The sequence below is a fragment of the Molossus molossus genome, unplaced genomic scaffold (assembly GCF_014108415.1).
Source record: "Molossus molossus isolate mMolMol1 unplaced genomic scaffold, mMolMol1.p scaffold_m16_p_2, whole genome shotgun sequence".
Classification (NCBI taxonomy): domain Eukaryota; kingdom Metazoa; phylum Chordata; class Mammalia; order Chiroptera; family Molossidae; genus Molossus; species Molossus molossus.
Genome location: NW_023425355.1, coordinates 93,686,886 through 93,701,067, shown reverse-complemented (window position 1 = coordinate 93,701,067; position 14,182 = coordinate 93,686,886). Strand labels below are relative to the sequence as shown.

At 42.1% G+C, this 14,182-nt stretch overlaps 1 pseudogene; it reads left to right on the top strand.

The window, feature by feature from the left end:
• Positions 1-1,291: 1,291 nt before the first annotated feature.
• On the top strand, positions 1,292-5,991 carry LOC118635411 (annotated as a pseudogene).
• Positions 5,992-14,182: the final 8,191 nt, after the last annotated feature.

Sequence of the window (14,182 nt, the reverse complement as noted above, 5' to 3'; positions counted from 1 at the left end):
ACTAGCCACATGGTCTATGGTGTTTGGTTATGACTGGCAAGCTGAATAAGACACCTGCTTTGACATTCCATGTCATCATGCTGTCACTGGACCAGGGCTGGCCCTGCCAGGGCAGGTTCTGGTACCAGCAGGTTCTTGCCTTGTGCAAGAAATATTGCAACTACGCCTCTGAGTGAGAGTCCTAGTGAGAACAAAAGCAAGTTTTATTCAGGTAGAGACAGAGAGGTTGCTGCAAAAGTACATGCCCGAGTGGAAACAGGCCAACTCTGGAGTGAATTGCACAAGTGGTCAGTCGGTTTTTAAGATTTTTTGTGTTTCTAAGTGTGAGTGGTTTCTGAACTTTCTGGTGCTACATTCTGACTCCACCATCTGGTAAGGAGGGTGCTCTTGTTCCTAACATGGTCCCTTCCCAAAATACCATCATGTTTATTCCCCTGGGGAGTGGGGTGCTCTTCTACCTGTGTTGTCAGTTTTCAGTATAATGATAGCATAATGAGCTTTGGGGTCAGTCTCTGGTCAAATTTTCCTCCACCTTGGAATGATCTGGTTTTAGCCAATGCTTATTGTTGTTGACTTCTGTAACCAACACAGGGGTTTCCAGTGATGAACTATTTTCCTTTGGTCATTCATGGAGGTGGGGCCCTGATGTGAGCACCTAGCAGCTTATCTGTCCTGTGATGTCCACTCCTCCTTCCTCATTCCACTTGTCGGGAGTTTTCCCTAAGTTCTTTCTATCTTGCGTCAATGCCACATCATGGCATCTATGTCACAGAAATACTGATGTATGTGTGGAACATGTTTGTGAAAGGATGCTTGTTAGAGCACTGTTCAGACTTGTGATAATTTTGAATAAAAGCCCTACATGTCCATTAATAGACTAATGTTGAAATAAATTACAGTACATCCATACTATGAAACACTGTGCAACTAAAGATGGCCCACTCTATAGGTCTCTCAATCTTTTGGAGCCACAAGGGTACCTGGCTATTAGGATTTTTTTTTTTTTTTCCACGGTGATGACTAAAGTGCAAGAGGGGTGATCATGATACTTCTTGAGATCTAGGATTAAATCAGCACGTTCTTACTTTAGCCCAGAGGAAACCATGAGTAACACAATGCATTCAATCATGGTAGCGAAATAACTGAAGATAAATAGGAAAAGTAACCATCGTTTCTGTAAAGACTGGGTTTAGCTGCACAGGGAAAACATCCATTTTGGTGAGTTTAGGGAGAAAGAGGTTTATTGCAGAAGCTTTAATAAGCTTATATGATTGTTGGGAGAACTGAAGACATGAACTGCAGCCTGATCTTCCCAAAACAAATGGCCGACCGGAGTGGGGCTATCAAGGTGAGTGCTGCTCATACTGCACCCAGGCAGCTGCCAGCATCACAACCAGCTGGTCTGCTATGATCTTCCCCAGCCAGATGGCCCACACCTTGACTCCCTTCCAGGTAACTCAATCTCCAAGGCTTGTTAACTGCATCTGATTATAACAACCTAAATCACATCTGAAGACCTACCTGCAAAATGTCTGGGAAGACACACTGGAAGGAGCCTGGAGTATCCAACACATTTCCATCACCAGGAGACACTGAAAATAATGTTGGTATTTATCTTCCCACAGGTTTTGTCTACACCTCTGTACATAGAGATCAATCACTATTAAGTTACTATTTTCTCTTTTAACAAATCCTTTGAAGGGGTTAACTAAGTCAGGCCCACCCTCAAAGGAGGGAAAACTAAGCTGTATCTCCTGAAGGGAGGAGTATCAAAGACTTTGTGGACATATCTTTTTTTATTATTATTAAGTAATTTTTGTTACAGATGTTTCTCCTTTTTCCCCCACTGATTCCCCCTGCCCTTCCCCCCTGTCCTGTCCCCAGCTTTGTTGTCCATGTCCATTGTTCATGCATACATGCATATAAGTTCTGTGGTTTATCTCTCCCCCACCACCCCCTCTTCTGGGGATTGTCAGTCTGTACCCCACTTCCATGTCTCTGGGACTACCCCATTTGTGGACGTATCTTAAAAACCACTGCAGTAATGAATAAACATTTTAGGGGTGACAGTTGAGGCTATGCAACTATTCCATTTCTCTTCAATGTTTCATTCACTAATTTTAGCATCCACTGCTGGATCCTGACAGCAATTATGACTCTGGTCTTCTACTAGTGACTTTCTATTTCCCCTATTCATCGTTCATGATTTTATGCATTTAAGGTTATGGCTTCCTCTCTGAGAACATCTGCCTCCTGTAAGTTTGATATGTAGTCCTTTGATTGCCATTCAGTTTTAAATATTTCACAAAATCTACCATTATTGGCTCTTTTACCAATGAGTTATTCAGGAGTGCATTTTAAGTTTCCAAACACACTTTGACTTTATACTATCATTTTAAAGTTGTTTTGAACATGTTTGAGATTCAAAAAAAATAGTTATTCAGGAAAGCACTGATTCTGGCAGAAACCCAAATAATGTGATGATGAGGAGACAAAGGTACAGGGTATTTATGATAAAGGTAAGGGGAACATTTACATCCAAAAAAAGGAGACATTCTATTGTTGCAGATAACATAACATGGTGAAGTTTATGCCATGGTGTTTTTACTCTTTAGTCCACTAGTCATAATATCTGTTTTCTTCTTATTTTTGCAAACAGTTCTTTTGGTCATAAGGTTGCCCAAAGCCCTATCCAAAGGTTATTTTTCCCTGTTTTAACATTCCAAAGATGTGAGGCAAAAAGAGGCAAGGTGATAAAGCAACCGAGCTTTATCATGAAAAAATGCGCATGACCTTGCCATTCTTCCACAGTTCCTCAAGCAACTGCTAGCTTCACCGACCAAAAAGTAAGGGAGAAAATTCAATTTTTAAAACAATCTATCGTTCCATTTGAACCAGTGATCCCACTTCTAGGAATTTACCCTAAGAAACCTGAAACACCAATCAGAAAGAATATATGTACCCCCATGTTCATAGCATCACTATTAACAATAGATAAGATCTGGAAACAGCCCAAGTGTCCATCAGTAGACGAATGGATAAAAAGCTGTGGTACATATACACGATGGAGTACTACGCAGTTGTAAGAAAGAAAGATCTCTTATCCTTTGAGATGACATGGAGGGACCTGGAAAGTATCATCCTAAGTGAAACAAGCCAAACAGAGAAAGACAAGTATCCTATGATCTCACTTATTTTTGGAATATAATGAACATAACAGGCTGAGGAATAGGGTAGTCCCAGAGAGAGACGTGGAAGTGGGGTACAGACTGACAATCCCCAGAAGAGGGTGTGGGGGGGTGAGATAAACCACAGAACCTATATGCATGTATGCCTGAACAATGGACATGGACAACAAAGCTGGGGACAGGACAGGGGGGAAGGGCAGGGGGAATCAGTGGGGGAAAAAGGAGAAACATCTGTAACAAAATTACTTAATAAAAAATAAAAATAAAAACAAAACAAAACAATCCATCGTTTAACAGCCAAAACTGATGCATCTATGGTGCTGCATCCTGTTGTCTGTCATACTCTTGAAATCAGACCTAGGTGAAAGATCACTTCTGACTTAACTGTGATGTGCTCACAAGTACCCTTCCTGTTTGTTTAGTTAGTGTTGAAATCAAGACTATTTATTGGGACTATATACAACAGCGTTTTCCACTGTGTTTCATTTGTGAAAGTGGAGAACAACCTTCCCTGCTTTTGTAAATAATTAATATTCCATATAGGATTCTTGAAGATTTCGATATGGTGAACCTATCAAACCTAGAAATTGTACTTCATCCTTTCATTACTGTGGCCTAAGTTCCCCGATACCTCCCACCCCCACTTTTTAGATGAAATTTAGCACCATTTCAGTTCTTTAAAAATTCAAATTTGTAATAAAATTATTTGTATAGAAAAAAAGAGGCAAGGCGACTCCATTTTAAATTGGCTGCGTTGATATTATTTTTGACACCTATATGACCCTTTGCAGAAGAGCTTTCCAACCCTGCCTGTTGCCTGTTTGCATTCTCTGCTCATTTGCTTAGCAGGATGTTAGCATCCATTGGGAAAAGATGCTTTCCGTTATTTTCTGGCCTAGAATGCTTCCCATCCATCTCTATATTTAGTCCTCACTTGCCCAGGAGGTAGGGGCTGCTACTTGAAGTTTTGGAGATGAGAAACTGGGGCTCAGAGGCAGAGGCACCAGAAAGACTGGGCCAGAGCTTTGGAACCTGGAATTCAGCTCCCCTCCCCACACAATCACCTCTTCAATGGCTCATCTCCCAGCAATCCAGCTGGCACCTTTGGCCCTCACTGGTGCGAGTCCACAAAGAAAAGGCCAGGTTTGCACACTGATTGGTGAGCTGTAACACTGTGTGCACTGCTGTTGCTTTTATGTAGCTTTGGATCCATCCCTGAAGGTTTCAAAGTCTGGAGGTGGTGAGGGTGAGGTCTTACCTGACCAGCTGCCAAACTCTCTGCAGACATGAGCTCCCTTCACCATGATGAAGTGTCTACTCTGTAGAGTGTCTTGGCCCAGGGAATATGGGAGGGTAATGGTGGGGATGAGGACATCCTGTGCAGGGTCTTCAAGGAGTGGGAGGTAGAACACCCTGAGTGGGAGGGGGCCTGGCATGTTGGAAGTGATGGTGGCCTAGCTGAGGGAGTCCTCATGGGATGGCATGGATACTGGCAGCCTGAGTGGAGGGTGGCCTGGATGAAGGGACTGAACAGTGGTGGGGGAAGGGTGACGAGTGTTGGGGGCGTGAGTGGACCCCTGGAAAGTGGGGGTTGACTGTCTGAGAAATCTGGGGAAGGTCATGACTGGGGAAACTAAAAGAGACTGACAAAAGTAGATTTGAATATAAGTGTGGGTCTCCAGGTGCTGGCTTCACCCAACCTTCTACCCTCAGACCCGAAGCCCGCTGACCTGTCATCATATGAGTTCCCTGGGACACAGCTCATGAGGGTAAGTATTTTCTTCAAAGATAGAAGCCAAGTCAAGTCCAGTGGCTTCTAGGATTCTTGAGACACGTCCAGACAAGGCATCCTTGGTGGCTGGGTGCTTTGCTGTCTTCCATTCCTCACGTATTAGCTCTGCAACCACACAAGGGGAGTTTGCTGGAGAGTTGGATATCTCCTCACACAACAAGTCATCAGCTAAGAAAATGCAAGTGTGGTCAGTGGGAAGAGAGCAGACAGGCCCTATCACCTGCCTCGGGCCACATGTAGGAAGAAGGAGCCTCAAGAGAAGAAATCTCTGACTTGCAATGTCTCAAAAGTTGTCCTGGGGAGAAAATCCCAGGCTCATATCTCTGGGTATGCCCGGGCACCAGCAACCATCCCTTCTATCTCTGGCTGTCCAGTGCTTAGGAATGCTGAGAAATGTTCCTTGATCCATTCAGGGCCAAAACAGCCCAAGCACAACTCCAGGAAGAAACCAGTGCTGAGTGGGATGAGGAAGTCCAAACTGGTGGGCCTAGAAGATACCAATCCAAATAAAGAGCCACCCCAAAGGGCAAAGAGAGTAGTCCGTCTTCCTCTTCCTCTTCCCCATCCATACCCCCAACACAAACACTTTTCATGTGCTCCTTCTGTCCTTTGAGGTTCTCATTAGAATGCCAAGTTTGGGTCATTTTAATAGTATCAAATGATTAATATGTGTCATGTTGTTTTACATGTCTTCCCAGGGAGGGGCTGGGATTGAGTTGGGGTTGACAAGGACAGTGGTGGTTATGAGTGGAGGTGGGAAGGAGGGGGCATAGATTATGTTTTTACTTCTCATTTATTCCTTGCCTAACCACATCCTCTGCACATACACACACGCGCATGCACACACACCCCTAACTAGTCAGAAATGTATGTTCTAGCTTCCAGCAAACAGGCCAGAGCCATCTCGCCTGTCCATACATGTTGGAGGATACAACAGTGGAGACTCCAAGATTAAAAACCTTTCCAGTTTCAGGACATTCACAGCTTTTGGCCATGGCCCAGGAAGAGTAAAGTCCAGAGTGCTCCACCCTCAGATTGAGTCAGGAGGGTTTGGTTTATGGGGAGGGGTTTCAGAGGGAAAGCCCTTGCTCTGTCACTCAGGACCTCAGTCTTGCTCCCAGCCCTCTCTTCCTAACTCATACAGTTCTTCCCCTAGGTAACTGTGTAAATAGGGCTGGCCTGAAACCATAGCTCCTGAGAAGGTCACCCTGGAGAGAAGGGCAGTAATACTGGACAGAGCAGAGGCAACTTGTCCACAGAGGGAGGTGCTGCCTCACTGTAGATCCTGCTAGGCCCTTCCTGCCCTTCTCCTGGGCTTGGGAGCTGGATTTGGTGTTTTCTTTCAGGTGACCAGGGGCCAATTCTCTATCCACCACAGCAGGAAAAGAAGCAGCCACCACCTGGAGCACAGGACTGCCCTCAAGTAATGCTCTCTAATTTAGACAGCAGAGTCTATGTCCAGGGTAAACAGACTTATATTGTCCCCCTCCCACCACCGTGGAGGGAGGCTACCTTCTTCCCACTGAAGGGTGCAGGGTTAGGGCAGTGCCATGGCGATGAGGGGTAGGGGTTCTGTTTCCCTGTGCCTGCAGTGTCTGTTTATGCCTTTCATTGTTTCAGTGGCCATGCAGTGCCTCAACAACAAGTTTCAGGTCCTTTGCCATGAGAGGTCCATACTCCTTTCCACAATCTCAGTCTGGGAGGAATGGGGGTTGGCCCTGGCTGTAGGTCCCTCCCTAACTCGACTCCCTTTGTCAGGATGAACACAGTACCCCCACCCTCACTCCCACTGACACACAGAAAGAGCTGTACCTGTTGATTCCAAGACTTTCGGCCAACCAGTTTCTCCCGTTCTCCTTGCCCAGTTCTCATCAGATGGGCCTACTGTACCCCACCAGGGGTAGCCTCTTTTCTGAGGTTTAGCACTGCCTTTGTCCCATGTGTGCAGCAGTTTTTTGTTTTTTGTTTTTTAATCCTCAGGCAAAGATATTTTTCCATTTATCTTTAGACAGAGCAGAAGGGAGGGAGACAAAGAGACGAGAGAGAAACATCGATGTGTCACATCGACTGCCTCCCGTGTGACCCAGAACAGGGCCTGGGACAAACCACAACCGAGGTATGTACCCATGGCCAGAATCGAACCCGGGTATCATTGGTCCACGGGCCGACACTCTAACCGCTGATCCAAACCGGCCAGGGCAGTGTGCAGCAGTTTTAAATTAATTTATTTAAATTTTATTTACTTTTTAAAAATAATTTATTTTTGTTACAGATGTTTCTCCTCCCCCCCCCCCCCCCAGACATCCTCCTCATGATCCCGCCTTCTGCCCCGCAGCATTGTTGTCTATGTCAACTGGTTAGGCTTATATGCATATAAGTTCTTTGGTTTATCTTACCCACCCCACCCCATCCCCCGCAGCACCCCACCTCAGAGGTTTGTGATTCTGAACCATATTGCTTTCTATGTCTCTGGGTCTATTTTGTTCAACAGCTTATTTTGTTCATTATATTCCACAAATAAGTGAGATTACATAGTAGTTGTCTCTCTCTGCTTGGCTTATTTCGCTTAGCATAGTATTCTCCAGGTCCCTCCATGTCATCTCAAAGGATAAGAGATCTTTCCTTCTTACAGCTGTATAGTGTTCCATTGTGTATATGTACCACAGCTTTTATAGCTACTCATCTAGATGGACACTTGCACTGTTTCAATATCTTAGCAATTGTAAATAGCGCTGCTATGAACACAGGGGTACATATATTCTTTCTGACTGGTGTTTCAGGCTTCTTAGGATGTATTATGAGGAGTGGGATCAGTGGGTCAAATGGCAGTTTAATTTTTTATTATTCTAGGAAACACCATATTGTTTTCCATAGTGGCTGCACCAGTCTGCATTCCCACCAGCAGTGTACTAGGGTCCCCTTTTTTCCACACCCTCGCCAGCACTTGTTGTTTGATGATTTGTTGATGGCAGCCATTCTGGCAGGTGTGAGGAGATAACTCATAGTCGTTTTAATTTGCATCTCTCTGATGATTAATGACGTTGAGCATTTTTTTTATGTATCTCTTAGCCATTTGAATGTCTTATTTAGAGAGGTGTCTTTTTAGGTCCTCTGCCCATTTTTTAATTGGGTTATTTGTCTTCTTTTGTTGAGTTATATGAGTACTGTACATATTTTTTAAATTAACCCCTTATCTGATGTATCATTGTCAATTTGCTCTCCCATATAGTGGGTTCCTTTCCATTTTGATGGTTGTTTCTTTTGCTGCACAGAAGCATTTTAGTTTGATGTAGTCCCCCCATGTATTAATTTTTTCCTTTGTTTCTCTTGCCTTAGGTATTGTATCAGTGAAAATTCTGCCTGCGATGATGTGTGAAAGTTTGTTGCCTACATTTACTTCTGGGATTTTTATGGATTCACCAGTCCCATCTAAGTATCTTATCCATTTTCAGTTTATTCTTGTGAATGGTGTAAATTGGTGGTCTAGTTTCATTTTTTTGCATGTAGATGTTCAATTTTACCAACACTATTTATTTATTTTTTTTATTAACTAATTTATTTATTTTTGTTACAGATGTTTCTCCTCCCCCCCCCCACTGATTCCCCCGTCCCCCTCCCTCCCTGCCCTGTCCCCAGCATTGTTGTCCATGTCCATTGTTCATGCATACATGCATATAGGTTCTGTGGTTTATCTCTTCCCCACCACCCCCTATTCTGGGGATTGTCAGTCTGTACCCCACTTCCACATCTCTGGGACTACCCCATTCCTCAGACTGTTATGTTCATTATATTCAACAAATAAGTGAGATCATATGATAATTGTCTTTCTCTGATTTGCTTGTTTCGCTTAGGATGATACTTTCCAGGTCCCTCCATGAAGTCTCAAAGGACAAGAGATCTTTCTTTCTTACAGCTGCATAGTACTCCATTGGGTATATGTACCACTGCTTTTTTATCCATTTGTCTACTGATGGAAGCTTGGGCTGTTTCCATGTCTTAGATATTGTAAATAGTGATGCTACAAACATGAGGGTACACATATTCTTTCTGATTGGTGTTTCAGGCTTCTTAGTGTATATTCCTAGAAGTGGGATGACTGGGTCAAATGGAAGTTAAATTTTTAATTTTTTGAGGTAACACCCTATTGTTTTCCAAAGTGGCTGCACCAGTCTGCATTCCCACCAGCAGTGCACTAGAGTCCCCTTTTCTCCACACCCTCGCCAACACTTGTTGTTTGATGATTTGTTGATGGCAGCCATTCTGACAGGTGTGAGGTGATACCGCATTGTTGTTTTAATTTGCTTCTCTCTGAGGATTAGTGATGTTGACCATTTCTTCATATGTCTCTTAGCCATTTGTATGTCCTGTTTAGAGAGGTGTCTATTTAGTTTGTCTGCTCATTTTATAATTGGGTGTTTGTCTTTCTTTGTTCAGGTGTATTAGCACTCTATATTTATTGGAAATTAACCCCTTATCTGATGTATCATTGGCAATTATGCTCTCCCATACAGTGGGTAGCCTTTCCGTTTTGATGATTGTATCTTTCACTGGGCAGAAGCTTTTGAGTTTGATGTAGTCCCATGTGTTCATTTTCTCCTTTGTTTCTATTGCCTTAGCTGATGTATCAGTGAAAATTCTGCTGTGTATGATGTCTGAAATTTATTGCCTACAGTTCCTTTATAAGATTTTTATGAATTCATGAGTCACATTTAAGTCTTTTATCCATTTTGAGTTTATTCTTGTGTAGGGTGTAAGTTGATGGTCTAGTTTTATTTTTCTGTAAGTAGCTGTCCAATTTTCCCAGCACCATTTATTAATGAGGCTGTCCTTATTCCACTGTATGCTCTTGCCACCTTTGTCAAATATTAATTCAGCATATTGCCTTGGGTCCATTTCTGGGTTCTCTGTTCTGTTCCACTGGTCTATATGCCTGTTCTTGTGCCAGTACTAGGCTGTTTTGATTACAGTGGCTTTGTAGTATAACCTGAAATCTAATAATGTGATCCCTCCAACTTTGTTCTTCCTTTTCAAGATTGCTGTGGCTATTCGAGGCCTTTTTTGGTTCCATATGAACTTTTGAAGTAATTGTTCTAATTCTGTGAAGTATGCCGTTGGTATTTTGATGGGGATTGCGTTGAATCTATAGATTGCTTTGGGTAGTGTGGACAATGTAATGATGTTAATTCTCCCAATCCATGAACAGGGTATGTGCTTCCACTTTTTTATATCTTCCTCTATTTCTTTTATCAATGACCTGTATTTTTCTGCGAATATTTATTTCTTTGGTTAAGTTTATTCGTAGGTATCTTAATTTTTTTCCGCAAATGTAAATGGGATTGTTTCCTTAGTTTCTCTCTGTGTGAGTTCATCATTGGTGTATAAGAATGTGGTCAATTTTTTTATGTTAATTTTGTATCCTGCTACTTTGCCAAATTCATTTATTAAGTCTAGTAGATTTTTGATGGAGTCTTCAGGGTTTTCTATGTATAATATCATGTCATCTGCAAATAATGACAGTTTCACTTCCTCCTTTCCAATTTGGATCCCTTTTATTTTTTCTTCCTGTCTGATTGCTGTGGCTAAGACTTCCAGTACTGTGTTAAATAAGAGTAGTGAAAGTGGGCATCCTTGTCTTGTTCCTGTTCTTAAGGGAAATGCTTTTAGTTTTTGCCCATTGAGTATGATGTTGGCTGTAGGTCTTTCATATATGGCCTTTATTATGTCTAGATATGATCCCTCTATTCCCACACTGCTGAGCGTTTTTATCAGAAATGGCTGCTGGATTTTGTCGAAGGCTTTATCGGCATCTAGTGATATGATCGTGTGGTTTTTATTCTTCATTTTATTTATGTGGTGTAGCACGTTGATTGATTTGTGAATATTGTACCAACCTTGCATCCCTGGGATGAATCCCACTTGGTCATGGTGGATAATTTTTTTGGTGTACTGCTGGATCCGATTTGCTAGTATTTTGTTCAGGATTTTGGCATCTATGTTCATCATGGATATTGGCCTGTAGTTTTCTTTCTTTGTTGTGTCTTTTTCTGGTTTTGGAATTAGAATTATGCTGGCTTCATAAAACGAGTTTGGAAGTCTTCCTTCTTCTTGAATTTTTTGAAATAGTTTGAGGAGAATGGGTATTAGTTCTTCTTTGAATGTTCAGTAAAACTCCCCCGTGAAGCCATCCGGGCCTGGGCCTTTGTTTGCTGGGAGAGTCTTGATTACATCTTTCAGTTTCTTCTGTTGTTATTGGTCTGTTCAAGTTTTCTATCTCTTCCTGATCCAGTTTGGGAGACTATGTGTTTCTAGAAATTTGTCCATTCGCTTAGATTGTTGAATTTGTTGCCATATAATTGTTCATAGTAGTTGTTAACGATCTTTTGTATTTCTGTGATGTCAGTTGTTACCTCTCCTCTTTCATTTTTGATTTTGTGTATTTGGGTTCTCTCTCTTTGTTTCTTGGTGAGTCTAGCTAAGGGTCCATCAATCTTGTTTACCTTTTCGAAAAACAAGCTCTTTGTTTCATTGATCCTTTGAATTGTTCTTTTGGTCTCTATGTCATTTATTTCTGCTCTGATCTTTACCATTTTCTTCCTTCGATTTAGTCTGGGTTTTTTTTTTGTTGTTGTTGTTGTTTGCTCTCTAGTTTTTAGGTTGTGAGGTTAGACAATCTATTAGAGATTTTTCTTGTTTTTTGAGGTAGGCCTGTAGTGCTATGAACTTCCCTTGGAATGACTTTTGCTGCATCCCATAGATTTTGTGTTGTTTTGTCTTCATTTTCATTGATTTCCATGAAGTTTTTGATTTCTTCCTTGATCTCCTCGGTGACCCATTCATTGTTTAATAACATGCTATTTAGCTTCCATGTGTTCAAATGTCTTTGTATGTTCTTCTTTCAATTGATTTCTAGCTTCATGCCATTGTGATCTGTGAAGATGCTTGATATGATTTCAGTCTTCTTGAACTTGTATAGACTTAATTTGTGCCCTAACATGTGGTCTATCTTTGAGAATGTCCCATGTGCACTTGAGAAGAATGTGAATTCTGTAGTTTTGGGGTGTAATTCTCTGTAGAGATCTATTAAATCCATTTGGTCTCGTGCTTCACTTAGAGTCTCTGTTTCCTTGCTAATTTTTTTGTCTAGAAGATTTATCCAGTGATGTCAGCGGGGTGTTGAAGTCCCCTGCTATGATTGTATTGCTATCGATTTCTCATTTGAAGTCCTCCAGAAAATTTTTAATATATTTTGGTGCTCCTATATTGGGTGCATATATGGTTATCAAGATTATATTTTCCTGTTGGATAGATCCTTTCAATATTATGTAGTGGCCTTCTTTGTCTCTAGTTATGGCCTTCATTTTGAAATCTATTTTATCAAATATGAGTATTGGTATCCCAGCTTTCGTTTCTTTCCGTTTGCTTGGAAGATTTTTTCCATTCCTTCACTTTCAATCTACGCGAGTCTTTTGTTGTGAGGTGGGTCTCTTGTAAACAACGTATAGATGAGCCATGCTTTCTTATACAATCAGCTACTCTGTGTCTTTTCATCGGAGCATTCAATCCATTTACATTTAAGGTGATTATTGATATGTACTTATGTATTGCCATTTTTGTTTAGTGTGGTTCTATTTTTCTTCCCATTTCTCCTGCTAATTACAGCAGTCCTTTTAACATTTCTTGCAGTGCTGGTTTGGTGCCAATGTATTCCCTTAGCCTTTTTTTTTTTTTTTTTTTTTGTCTGGGAAGCTCTTTATTTGACCTTCTATTTTGAATGATAGCCTTGCTGGGTAGAGTAGTCTTGGATTCAGATCCTTGTTTTTCATGACCTTGATTACCTCATGCCCTTCCCTTCTGGCCTGTAGTGTTTCTTGTGAGAAGTCAGCTGAGAGCCTAATGGGGTTACCTTTGTAGGTAACCTGTTGCTTATCTCTTGGTGCTTTTAGGATTCTCTCTTTGTCTTTAATTTTTGGCAGTTTGATTACTATGTGTCTTGGTGTGGGCCTATTTGGGTTCTTCTTACTTGGGGCTCTCTGTGCTTCTTGAACTTGAATGCCTTCTTCCTTCACCAAATTAGGGAAGTTTTCTGTCACTATTTCTTTGAATATATTCTCTAACCCTTGCTCATTTTCTTCTTCTTCGGGGACTCCTATGATGCGAATATTTTTCCATTTCCAGTTGTCCCACAGTTCTCTTAAGCTGTCTTCCTGTTTTTTAATCGTTTTATCCTTTTGGTTTTCTGATTGGTTGATTTTTTTCTAGCCTGTCTTCTAATTCACTGATCCGGTCCTCAGGTTCCCCTACTCTGCTTTTTAGACCTTCCAATGTGTTTTTCATTTCTGATATGTCATTCTTTATTTCTTCTTGGTGGTTTTTAATTTCCAACGGGTTGATTTTCAACATTTCTATGTCTTTACTCATGGTGCTCATGTCCTTACACATGCTGTTGAGCTTCCTCAACATCATGTCTCTAAATTCTAGTTCTGTTAACTTGCTTAACTGCACCTCATTTATCTCATCTTCGGTAGAGTTCTCTTGTTCTTTCATTTGGCTTTTGTTTCTGTTTTTCACCATTTTGGCTATCACCTTGGGCTTTGGAGTCTGCCAAATTTTCCCTGTGGGTGTTGGTGTTCTGCTGTTTGTGGCTCCCTCTCCTGGATTTTGATGAGCCAGGGAGGACCCACTTCAAACACCACTGTCAAGTCTTAGCTTTTCTGGTTAGTGTTGCTAGCCCAGGGGATGATAGTTATCCTCTAGCTTTTTTGCCTGGAGGCTATTAGTAGAGGTCACATAAAGAACCTTGGTTTCTAAGTTGCCTGAAAAACTCCCTCAGGTGCTTAGTGTAAGAGGATTTCCTGAGGGTGGGGCAGCTGCTGGTTGTTAATGGGCCTCAGTTAGCATTTCATTGGCCACCAGGTGGGGTTGAATCTCTGAGGGAGGGGCCACCGCCTCTCCCCAGGGCCATGGGAACGAGTAAGATGACCACAGTCCTGCGTGGCTGCACTCTGCAAAAGCTCTGAGCACCCTCCAAAACCCTAGTGTCCCCACACAGTTCCAGTCCAGTCTGCCTTCCCTCTGCCGGAGCACAAGGTGAGGGGCTGCTGTCAGTTAACCTCTGTCTGGACTCTGCATTGTGGAGCTGCCTGCGACTTTTAACCCAAGGGCGCTGCTTCCAGCCACGGGCGGCGGCGGCGGCTGTGGCACC